General features: G+C 39.7%; 1 long non-coding RNA gene across 1 annotated transcript; it reads right to left on the minus strand.

The window, feature by feature from the left end:
* Window positions 1-9,028: 9,028 nt before the first annotated feature.
* LOC145551719 (uncharacterized) lies at window positions 9,029-11,416 on the minus strand. The gene is made up of 2 exons (XR_014087609.1): window positions 11,313-11,416; window positions 9,029-9,406 (listed from the first exon to the last, which is right to left on the minus strand). It is a non-coding gene; the product is annotated as an uncharacterized LOC145551719 (long non-coding RNA).
* Between the last annotated feature and the right edge of the window lie 443 nt (window positions 11,417-11,859).

Genomic DNA, 11,859 nt, shown 5'->3' on the forward strand with positions numbered 1-11,859 from the left:
CATAAGCCAACCTCAAGATTATAAAAAATGAGACGATTTAGTGTTGAACACTTGTATTTCTTTTTCACACAAGTTAAAAAAACGGACATATATTTAATTAATTGTGAACATGTCAAAGTAATCTGGCATTTCTAATTTTGTTTATTTTCTGCAGTTTTACTTTGAACCTGACGTCACGACTCTCAGTCTGGAGCAGTGGCGGTCCTTTCATGGATGGCGCCCTGGGCAAGCAGTTCCCCCTGAACATCCCCCATTCTAAACCACACATCAACTCCACCCATAGGCGTAGGAAGCGGGTTATTATTTACAGTGAGTAACACCTGATCATACTTGACCACTTAACGTGTATTTATATATTATATTATATTATATTATATTATATTATATTATATTATATTATATTATATTATATTATATTATATTATATTATATTATATTATATTATTTAGATATTTAGGAGAACAGCAGTGCTAGAATAATGTTGAAGAAAGGTGAAGAAGCTCTGGTGAGATCTTAATTTAGTTTATTGAAATATGTATGAACTGTTTTTAATTTTTAAACAAACTAAACTATTTTATTATGAGAGGAGCAGCTCAGGGAAGACATAGGAGAGCCAGGTGGGGTTTCAGAGTGTGAAGATATAAAATTTATATTAATTAATTATATTAATTATATTAAAAAAATTATATTAATTACAGGAGACAATTAGAAAAGTGCTTGAGGAGAGGTTTAAAAAATAATTTAGTGAAAATTTTTGCTACAAAGTAAATAGAGTTGAGATGTATAATAATGTATACGTCTGAAAATTAAGTTGTTTAAATTTTATCATCATTCTGTATGATAAAAACATACTTTTTATATTTAGTTCACATTCTGACACTGTACATTACTGTAGTGTCTGTCGTAAATCCATGAATCCATGCAGGAACATCAGGCTCCAGAGAGTCAGAGGGAAGCAGAGACAGAATCACATATCTGTAGATATTTTAGTTAAATGTTTGCGGCTAAAAATGACAGGAGAATAAAAACATTTAGGCTTTTTGCTTCAATGTTTTTTATGGCTCATGTTTGGTAAGTTACTGAATTTAGGGCTGGAAAGTGAGACTGAGTTAACAGTGAGGAGCTAAGGTGTCTGTTAGACGTGAAAAGTATCCTTTTTATTTATTTTGCACTGATGTAGAGAGTTGTTCAAGAAGAACAATACTTGTTTTTTAGATTTTATTTTTTTTGGTCAAACTGCTGTATTGAGTTTAAAACTGCCGAGTCCTATTTTATTATTTGTTTTTTACTTTGGTTTTGGAAAGAAGTAGAACCAGTTCAACTGCAAGTCAATTTATATCAGTGCATTTTGACCAATAATCAAATGTCTTTTGACCAATAAGATATCAGAATCTGGTAGCCTGTCTGTGCTACCAGAGTGTAGCTTGCTAGTTGTGAGGCAAATGCTAAAGTGAGTGTTCATCCTGGAATCCTGATTATTGGATTGTAAATAGTAATCTGTTAGAATACTTGTTACTGAAACAAGGGTCAGATTAGAGTAACACATTACTGATGTCTCGATGGCATGATTGTTTGACATTTCTGCTCAAGCTATTTACTGATCTGTCAGGTTTCCGATATGCATCCCCCCCCAATGACAGACTCGTTCCTACGCCCTTGCCTAGAACACTCTAAAAGGCAATACCTATTCTTACTTAAATTAGGTTTGTATGCTTTACTCAAGTCTCACTAAATTGTTTATTCAACTCAAGTAATGTGAGCAATGTACATGTTTGGCCTGAGAAAAGTATAAGACTAGATTATTTTGAGTAAACTGGATTTGACTATTTTTGTCACTGGAGTGAATGCTTCAGCTCAGCATGCGCAGTAAAGTGCGGGAAGCTTCCATTGGAAGAAACAGAGCTTCTTTGAAGGTTTTCATGTGCCATGTATGCCTTTACTACTCGCATATATGGTTACAGGTAAATTTTTCTTTGAAAAGATGACACATAAAAGTCTTTGCAGGCTAATATGCTAATGTTAGCATGGGCTCATGGGTCCAACATTAGCTAAAACTGCCACACCTTTTACTTGAGTGCCTTTAATGTTTTTGTCAATTGCTGTAGAAAAAAAAACTTACCAAGCATTGTTCAGGTAAAATCACTCAATCAGGTTTATTTATGAATTATGCACAATACAGAGAGCTTGTAGGACAATCAATCATAAAGCAATTCTGGATGGAAAGCTCTGCCAGGCAGAGACAACATATGAGTCTTTTACACACATTAAAGTTAATTTTAAATTGACTTCTCTTATGTCTGGAAGAATGAATTTCTAAACTCTTAAACATCCTTAGGAGTCAAACAACCAAGAATGATCATAATTAAGCTACCCAATTTCATGTATTTTCTAGGAAACCCAACAAAACAAAAAAATTACATTAGTGCAGTGAAGGTATAGATAAGTGTCCATTCAAAACCCAACAAGAAAGCACAGATTTTCCATCTGGAAAGTAGGTAAAGCGTAGAAGCAGGAACACTGATCGCCTGTCTGCTCAGGAGGATTTGTTACCTCCTGTCATAAAAGTATAAATCTTCACTCTCTGCTTCGGTCACTCGACAGTGGACCAGCAATAGCTTTTTGAGTGGAGAGCCTTTCAGAAACATCCAAACTAGCTGTTGCTCTGGACGTTGTCCTCTTTGGTGTCAAAAGTTGAAGAACTTGATACTTGGTAGAGTGAAGTTTTGTTGCTCACTCTGTTGCTCTGTTGTTTCAGATTTAAAGTCGTGATCTAGATGGACATTACAGACAGGTCGTCCTTCACAGTGGTTGATGTGGATTCAGGTTGTTCCTTCCTTCTCGCCCCTCTCCCCCACTTGGTCTCGGCGTTGCTGCAGCCAAATCCTCCCCCGTCTCTTTCCTCCGGCTTCCTGTCAGTCCATCTGGTTTTGTCGTTGGATCTTTGGGTTGTCCAGATCGTCCCTCAGGAAATGTCCATGTTGTCCACAGATGAAACAAGCGTCAACAGTTCAGAGTCGTCTTCTCTCACAGCTCTGAAGCATGTTTAGCTTTTGTTCCTCTACGCTGATACTGGACAGCAGACCAGCGGAGGTTGTTAAAGCTCAGTCTCACACAGTTTTCAGTCCAAATGCCAGTCAGGAGACTGACAGTTGTCCCCTGGAGGTGATGGAGGTATTTTCTGTCTTCTTGATCCTCCAGATCTTCTCGATCATTTTCATCGGCTGGTTTTGTAGGAGGGACATCATCTGGTCCATGGGAGGACAGATGGGAGGAGTTGAGGTCAGAGGTCAGAGGTCAGATGCACCGCGCGAGGCTCAGACAGAGAGAAAGAGAAAAAGCAAATAGAAATCAATTAGGGTTTGTTTTGTCATTTTCCTTGTTGTTTTCTATACATATATATTTATGAATCTTATTTTAACCTTTTACGTGATCATATAGTTTTAGTCATTTATTATCCATCCAGTATTATGGCTCCTGTTTGTGGAACAGTTTGTTATTTCCAATAAAGGTCTTTAGGATTCCAAAAAGGTTTGGTTCCCTCAATTTAGAAAACTCAAGGAATCACCTGCCTTATTTACCTTCCCTATGACTCGTGTTTAGTTAGAATGCTGGATTTGGGGTGGAACCCTCCATGCATGGTCAGTAGTTTCCGAGTGTCTTAACATCGGTGGTCTTCATCTCCTCCTTTGGCCAGCTGATTATTCCTGCAGGGTCTCTGATTACTCTGGTGAGTAGCTGTTTATCGCATGGATCTTGTTCTTGCCATTAAGCTGGCTTCTCAGGACTTGCCTTATTCGTTGGAGGTACCCAAAAGTTTCCAGAATGACGCTGCTGCACGCGCAGTTTTTGTAGTATACTATTCTGCCTCTAGGTATTTGTTCAACCACGCCTTCTCAATCAGTGTGCCAAGCGGCGTTGATGTGGAAGGTTTCATCTACCCGCAGTGAATTTTCTTGTAAGAGCTGTTTTGTCCAGCCGTCGTTTTTCTTCATGGAGAAGTTCTATGATCAGCGCGCGGCTTAAGCTTTGCTTCCTGCTCGGGAAAAAAAGCATCGGAAACCATTCAAATGTTGAAGACCGCTTACAAGGATGACGCTATATTTCAAGCTCAAGTTTACTCGTGGTTCACCCGCTTTAAAAATGGTGAAATGGCAATTTATGATCAACCGCTTTTTTCGGCTTCACAACGCGGCTGTGAAGTTTTGCTTCCGGCTCCGGAAAAAAGCGGTGTGGAAGTTTGGGGGAATACATACAAAACAAATTTACAGCCATTATACGTCTTACAAAAAAAATCAATCCGTATACTACATAAAGTGGGATACTGGGAACGCACAAACCAGTTATTTATCAAATACACTGAAATTCTGGGACCTGGTCTAATTTAAAACTACACAATTCATGTTTAAGGTCCGAAATCAAAAACTTCCACACAATATACCAGGAAATGTTTGGTGACAGAGAGGGTGGTTATGATTTAAGAGGTGAAGGATATTTTAAAAAACAACATATTAGAACAACCAGGAAGAGTTTTTGTTTATCTGTGTGTGGAGTAAATGTTTGGAATGGATTGAATGATGAGATTAAAAAAATTACAAATGTAAACCAATTTTAAAAATTGATTAAAGCAGAACTCATTTCAAAATTTGCTATATAACATGTTTAATAGGTTATAATGTAAATGATTATATAAATAGTACTTAAAATAATTGTACATAGTTAAACATAATGAAAAATGGAAACAAGTTGTCTCTTGTTGATGTTCTGAAAGTTAATTGATAATACATTGACAAGTATGAAAGGGGCAGGATATTATAAGATGTATCTTCTACCTGCTCCTTTTCGAACAGAAAATATAAAATTGCATGTCACATGGGCAAAATAATTTGTTTTACATTTTATTTCTTAAGTTTGTCTCATTCTATTTTGTTTTCTTGTTCTTTTTTGACTGTTTTTAATGTCTGTTCGATATAAATAAATAAATGAAATGAAATGATTGAGAAGGCGTGGTTGAACAAATGCCTAGCGGCAGAATCGTGTACTACGAAAACTGCGCGTGCAGCAGCGTCATTCTGGAAACTTTTGGGTACCCCCTCGTATTTGGCTGTGGCTCCTTTCCTTGTGACCTCATTCAGGTTGCCATTTGCTTGTGGTATTCCCAGGTACTTGTAACTGTCCTGCATGTCTGCTATTGTTCCTTCTGGGAGTGAGACCCCTTCTGTGTGGATGACGTTCCCTCCATCCGCCACAGTTCTCTAGTCCAAATGACATCCCAATCTCAGTGCTGTAGGTCCTGGTGGTGCGGATCAGTGAGTCGATGTCTCGCTCGCTCTTGGCGTACAGCTTGATGCCATCCATGTAGAGGAGGAGACTTTTGGTGGCTGCATTCTTGAGTCGGTATCCGTGGCCAGTCTGGTTGAAGTTTGGAGCCATCCCATTCTTCCAAACAGCGATGGTGCTCAGAGGGGCTTTCCTCCCCCATTGCTCCTTCCCGCCTGCCTCACCCGGAGAGCCAGGCCGCTGCTGCTGGGACCTCTGTCCGTGGAGCGCCGACTCCTTCGTCCAAAGAGGTGCAGGCGATTCTTCTTTGTGGCTGTGTCCTTGAGCTACAGGCGTGTCACCTGTAGCTCTGTATGTTTTTCTTCTTGTTGCCACCATTCGGATCACAGCCACGAGGGGGCATCTGCCTGCGCCTGCTTACCAGCAGGTTTCTGGAGGTCCATATGGTGGCTAGGGAGAACCACATCTCCATGAAGTCTTTTTTTACGTTTTCCGGTGGCTCACCCCGTGCAGCACTAGCTGCGTGTCGAGGACCTCCCTTGCTGGCAAGTATGGGAATTGCAAGGAGCCGGCCTTTTCCCACAGGTCCACAGCAGCGCTGCACTCCCACAGAAGTTGCCTAACCGACTCCGGGTCGGGGGCAGATGTTGTGGGAGTGCATGACGGCTCTGACCGGGAGGATCCCATGAGCCACCATCCTGGAGTCTGTTTGGAAGGACGGGATGGCTCGCGTTGATGATTTGGCTGAGGGGATTCAGACCTATGCAGAACAGCAGTGGGGGCAGAGAGTTTCCTGGAAAGAATTATGATTCTTTCCAGAGTTTTTGATTTCTGCCCCATTTGATTAACACTTGTGCAAGTGGTTTGCAGTTGCAGGTTTATTTATTTATTTTTATTTTTTTAATTAATTTATTTTTTTAATATATATATTGCAAACTGCACAATTGGTTTGCAGTTGCAGTTTTTTATCCATCCATCCATTTTCTTACTCCCTTGTCCCTTAGTGGGGTTGGGAGGGTTGCTGGTGCCTATCTCCAGCTAACGTTCCGGGCGAGAGGCGGGTACACCCTGGACAGGTCGCCACCCTGGACAGGTCGCCAGTCTGTCGCAGGGCAGTTTTTTATTTATTTATTTATTTTTTTTTTAATATATACTGCAAACCACTTGCATAATTGGTTTGCAGTTGCAGTTTTGTTTATTTATTTATTTTTTTTATTTATATATAATGCATGCAAACTGCAAACCACTTGCACAAGTGTCCACTGCTGTTCTGCATCTGAACCCCCTCAGCCAAATCACCAACAAGACTGGCTACGGATACCGACTCAAGAATGGGGCCACCATTAATGTTACCCTAACCCTCCTCTACATGGATGACATTAAGCTGTACGCCAAGAGCGAGCGAGACATCGACTCACTAATACACACCACCAGGATCTACAGCACTGACATTGGGATGTCATTCGGACTAGAAAAGTGTGGTCGGATGGAGGGAAGGTCATCCACACAGAAGGGATCTCACTCCCAGAAGGAACAATAGCAGACATTGAGGACAGTTACAAGTACCTGGTAATACCACAAGCAAATGGCAACCTGAATGAAGTCACAAGGAAAGGAGCCACAGCCAAATACCTCCAACGAGTAAGGCAAGTACTGAGAAGCCAACTCAATGGCAAGAACAAGATCAGTGCAATAAACGGCTACGCCTTACCAGTAATCAGAGACCCTGCAGGAATGTATAGAATGGATTGAATGATGAGTTCAAAAAAGTAGAAATATAAACCAGCTTAAAAAACTGATTAAAAAGGAGCTTATTGCAAAATGTTCTATAAGATGACTGTTTTAAAGTCTGTAAATACTATTGATGATATAAATACTTTTTAAATAATGGAACATCATTAAATGTCATGTAAAATGGAAACAAGTTGTCTCGTTTTGATGTTTTGACAGTTAATTGATTATAAATTGATAAGTATGAAAGGGGCAGGACATTATAAGATATTACATCTTCTACCTGCTCCTTTTCAAACAGAAAATATAAAATTTGCTTGTCACTTGGGCATAATAATTTGTTTTACCTCTTATTTCTGTAGTCTGTTTCATTCTATTTTATTTTATTTTTTTCTTTCTTGATTGTCTTTTCTGTCTGTTAGAAATAAAAATAAATACATAAATAAATAATTAGCTGGCCAAAGGAGGAGATGAACACCACGGATGTTAAGACTCAGAAGCTACTAACCATGCATGGAGGGTCCCACCCCAAATCCAGCACCCTGAGACTAGCCGCAAGGAAAGAGGCAGAGGACTAGTGAGTATGAGAGCCACTGTCCAGGATGAAACATCCAAGATCCATAAATACACCAAGGACAAGGTCTCAACCGACGATGTGCTCAATAAATGTCTCAGACAATGGGGAACAGAGGACGAGGTGCTGGAGGTACCATCATGGGAAGACAAGCCCCTACATGGGATGTACCACCGACAAATAACTGAAGTAGCTGATATCAGGAAATCCTACCAATGGGTGGAAAAAGCTGGACTCACGGACAGCACAGAGGCACTCATCGTGGCTGCACAGGAACAGGCCTTAAACACCAGAGCAATAGAGGCTCAGATCTACCACACCAGACAAGACCCAAGGTGTAGGTTGTGCAAGGAGGCCAGCACATAACGGCAGGTGCAAGATGCTAGCAGGGAAAGCGTACATGGAATGACATAACCATGTGGCAGGCATAGTGTACAGGAACATCTGCAGAATATGGACTGGAAGATCAAAGTGGGAAACACCCCCAAAGGTGGTGGAGAATAACCGAGCTAAGATCCTGTGGGACTTCCAGATCCAGACAGACAAAATGGTAATGGCGAACCAACCGGACATTGTGGTGGTGGATAAACAACAGAGGAAAGCCGTTGTGGTGGATGTAGCAATACCAAGTGATTACAACATCAGGAAAAAGGAGCACGAGAAACTGGAGAAATACCAGGGCCTCAGAGAGGAACTGGAAAAGGCCTGAAAGGTGAAGACCACAGTACCATACCATCCCATACCAACTTTATTTATGAAGCACTTTATACACCAATAAATTGATTAAAAACAAAAGAAAACTGACCAGCAGTAGAAGGGTTAAGAACACGATAGAACCGAGCTGCAGCACATGCTTTAGCTTTAGCACAGGACAGCGTTACCTCAAATAAAACAGGCATATGGTCTGAAGATAATGAGTCACCAATCACTAAATTACAAACTGGTAGACCGTAAGATAAAACCAGATCAAGACTGTGACCATGCTCATGGATAGCACCAGTCAGACTGCACGAAATTAAAAGAATCGGTAACATTAAGAAATGACTGAGCCATAGGTGAAGTAGGACGACAGACATGAATATTAAAATCACCAACAATGAGAACTCGGTCATACCTTGACATGATATCAGCCAGGAAATCAGAAAAGTCATTTATAAAGTTTTTGTTGTACTTCGGTGGCCGATAGACTGCCGCACACAGCACAGTGTGAGAGCTACCGAGTTCAAATAGGCTGATCTCAAAGCTACTAAACGAGGCCAGAGGCAACTGTTTACAAGTAAAACTGCTTTTAAAAAGTCACTATTCCTCCACAGGACCCTGACATCTTTGGAGCATTAAAATAGCCGCAGTTCCGCGGTACAAGTTCATTAAAAATGCTGGAGTCACCAAACCACTTGTCCATGATTCTGTTAATAAAACATCCAATCAATAAGAGGAAAAAAAATCCCTAATGATGAAAGTTTTATTTGTCAGCGACCTCGCATTTACCAAACTGATCCCGGCAGAAATCGGCGGGTCTACACCATCAGGTGGCATCCGGTGCTCCCGGCAAAGAGGCCGCAGGTTGCTAGGATTCACTCTGCGTCTACAGAGTGAATCCTGTAGACGAGGAGCGTAGGGACCTGTGGTAGTGCCTGTGGTCATCGGCGCCCTCGGGGCAGTCACCCCCAAACTGGAGCAGTGGCTAAAACAGATCCCAGGAACAGCATCAGACATCCCAGTCCGGAAATGTCAGGTTCTAGGCACAGCCAAGATACTGAGCAGAACCTTCAAGCTCCCAGGCCTCTGGTAGAGGACCCAAGCTCAGAGGATGAAAGAGTCCACCTGCGGAAGCGTGAGAAGGGAATTTATATAAATATGAATAAATATATACACATTGTCTGAGTATCTCCAAGTAGGTTTGATTTTAACTAGCGTTTCACCATAGCAGTAAACTACATAATTTTTTTCTTATGTGCACAACTATCAAACGTTTCCCAAATACAATGTGACCCCAACACTGAAACTGTGAATTTCTGTAACAGTATATGTTGAGTAACTGAGAGAAATAACATAAACATACAATATGTAGGGCTCTCTAACAAGCACCATGATGTGCAGAAGTGCTCACATCCCATAACTATTTCTAGCATTTGCAATGCTGCAGCCACAAATTCCAAGATATTTTATAACAAAGATGATTACTTCAGATCAACACAAAGTGCTGCATAACTGTAAAGTGTAAGGAAAATAATTTGCAAACTTTCTACCTTTCTGATAACATTTTAAAACTTAGAAATCTGACTCGTTATCAAATTTCTGGGCCTCGTCAGAGAACTTAGGAACAGGAAATTTAACAAGGCAAGTGATATCAGATCTGAACCTGTCCGAACAATATCAGATGATACATAGGGTGCTCACAGAAAGGAACATTTTAAGTCTGCTTTTAAAGCAGGTGTTTCTTATTTTTAATAGAATTCCTTTAACTCAAGAGTTAAAGCCAGTTCTACTAATTTAAGATAAATGGTGTTTTTTTTTCTCATTTCTGCCTTTCCAATGATTCTGCTTAAACATCTCTTTCTGTAAATATTTCTGTCTTTGTTCTGTAGCCTATACTTGGTATCACAAAACATTAGGCAATATCAAGATCGAATAATGGTAATATTAGCCTAAATGCAGCCAGTGGCATGTGGGCTATAACTAGCATGTTGTCTTACATTGACTTCCTCCATTCAGTGTGCTAAACATGGTTAATAAATAAATAAAATAGCCAAAAAGCTTATTTTAGGAAAAAGCCTACTTTTAATGTGGGCAATAGTTACATTAGAAATGTTTGTGCTCTGCTTTTTGATTTTAACTTTTGCGAAAGTAAAAATCTCAAGTTCACTTCGTGGCACTTGGTTACCAGTAAACACACTCATCTCTTAGCAACAGATTAATAACAAATATTGCTTTTGTTCAAAAAACATATTTCTTCTGCTCTTTTGTAATACCACTTCTTTTATACTTGTTAACAATTGTGTAGTTGGTGAATTTTTCAGAAAATGTAATTCTTTTTGTCATTAGTGGTATATATATTATAAAACACAAATTCAACACAAAAATAAAAATCTCGATTTAGACTTCATGGCAGTTCGTTACCAGAAAAAACCCCTACTTATCTCTTAACACCAAATTAATAAGTAATATATTTATAAAAAATGTATCTCTTTCAAAATACTGCTTATCAGTTTAGATACAAGAAGTTTATCGTTGGTACATATTGCAAAAGTGAAAATCAGATGTTTACTTTGTGGAACTTTGTGGCACTTGGTTACCAGTAAACACACTCATCTCTTAGCAACAGATTAGCAACAAAAATTGTTATTGTTCAAAAAACATAGGATTTCTTCTGCTTTCTCTCAGATGTTTACTTTATGGAACTTGGTTACCAGAAAACGCGATCATCTCTTAGCAACAGATTAACAGCGTAGCAACAAAAAATCTTATTGATTAAAAAATATAATGTTTCTCCCGCTCTTTTGAAATACCACTTATTTTACACTAACAAGAATTGTGCAGTTGGTGAATTTTGCAGAAAAGTTAATTTTTTTGTAATTAGTGGCAAATATACACACATTCAACACAAAAATAAAAATCTCGATTTAGACTTCGTGGCAGTTCGTTACCAGAAAAAAAAGCTTATCTCTTAACACCAAGTTAATAAGTTATAGAGTTTATAAAACATAAACTCTTTCGAAATGATGCTTACCTGATTAGATACAAGACATTTACCGTTGGCAAATTTCGCAAAAGCAAAAATCTGAAGTTCACTCCGTGGCACTTGGTTACCAGTAAACACACTCATCTCTTAGCAACAGATTATCAGCAAAAATTGTTATTGTTCAAAAAACATAGGATTTCTTCTGCTCTTTTGAAATGGAGTGGAGCTCCATGGAGCGGCAAAGTGAGAAGGATGGAAAAAAGAGAGCAAGGAAAAGCCAAAAACTGGACACACATTTTGTTCGTCGTCTTGGAGATGAAGCGGAGTTTTTTGTTGGCAGCGATTCAGACCCGCCAAAACTGCCAGCCCAGCCAGGGAGCCAGGATAGTTACAGGTAGCAACTCTAATGTTAATCACAATGTGTGAGTTAACTGATTATAAACTGTACCAGCCCAGCCGCCGAGCTTTCATCTCATTTGGCTGAGTTATAGTCGCGGTTGTAACAGTTCGCGTTTTTGAGCCAAGACAGCGGTATGGCGTTTATAGTTAAGGTTTACATTGGAGCCGCCTGGGAGAGCGGCGCGCGTGATCCGCA

Source organism: Poecilia reticulata, chromosome 5 (assembly GCF_904066995.2).
Source record: "Poecilia reticulata chromosome 5, P_reticulata-male-v2, whole genome shotgun sequence".
Lineage (NCBI taxonomy): Eukaryota > Metazoa > Chordata > Actinopteri > Cyprinodontiformes > Poeciliidae > Poecilia > Poecilia reticulata.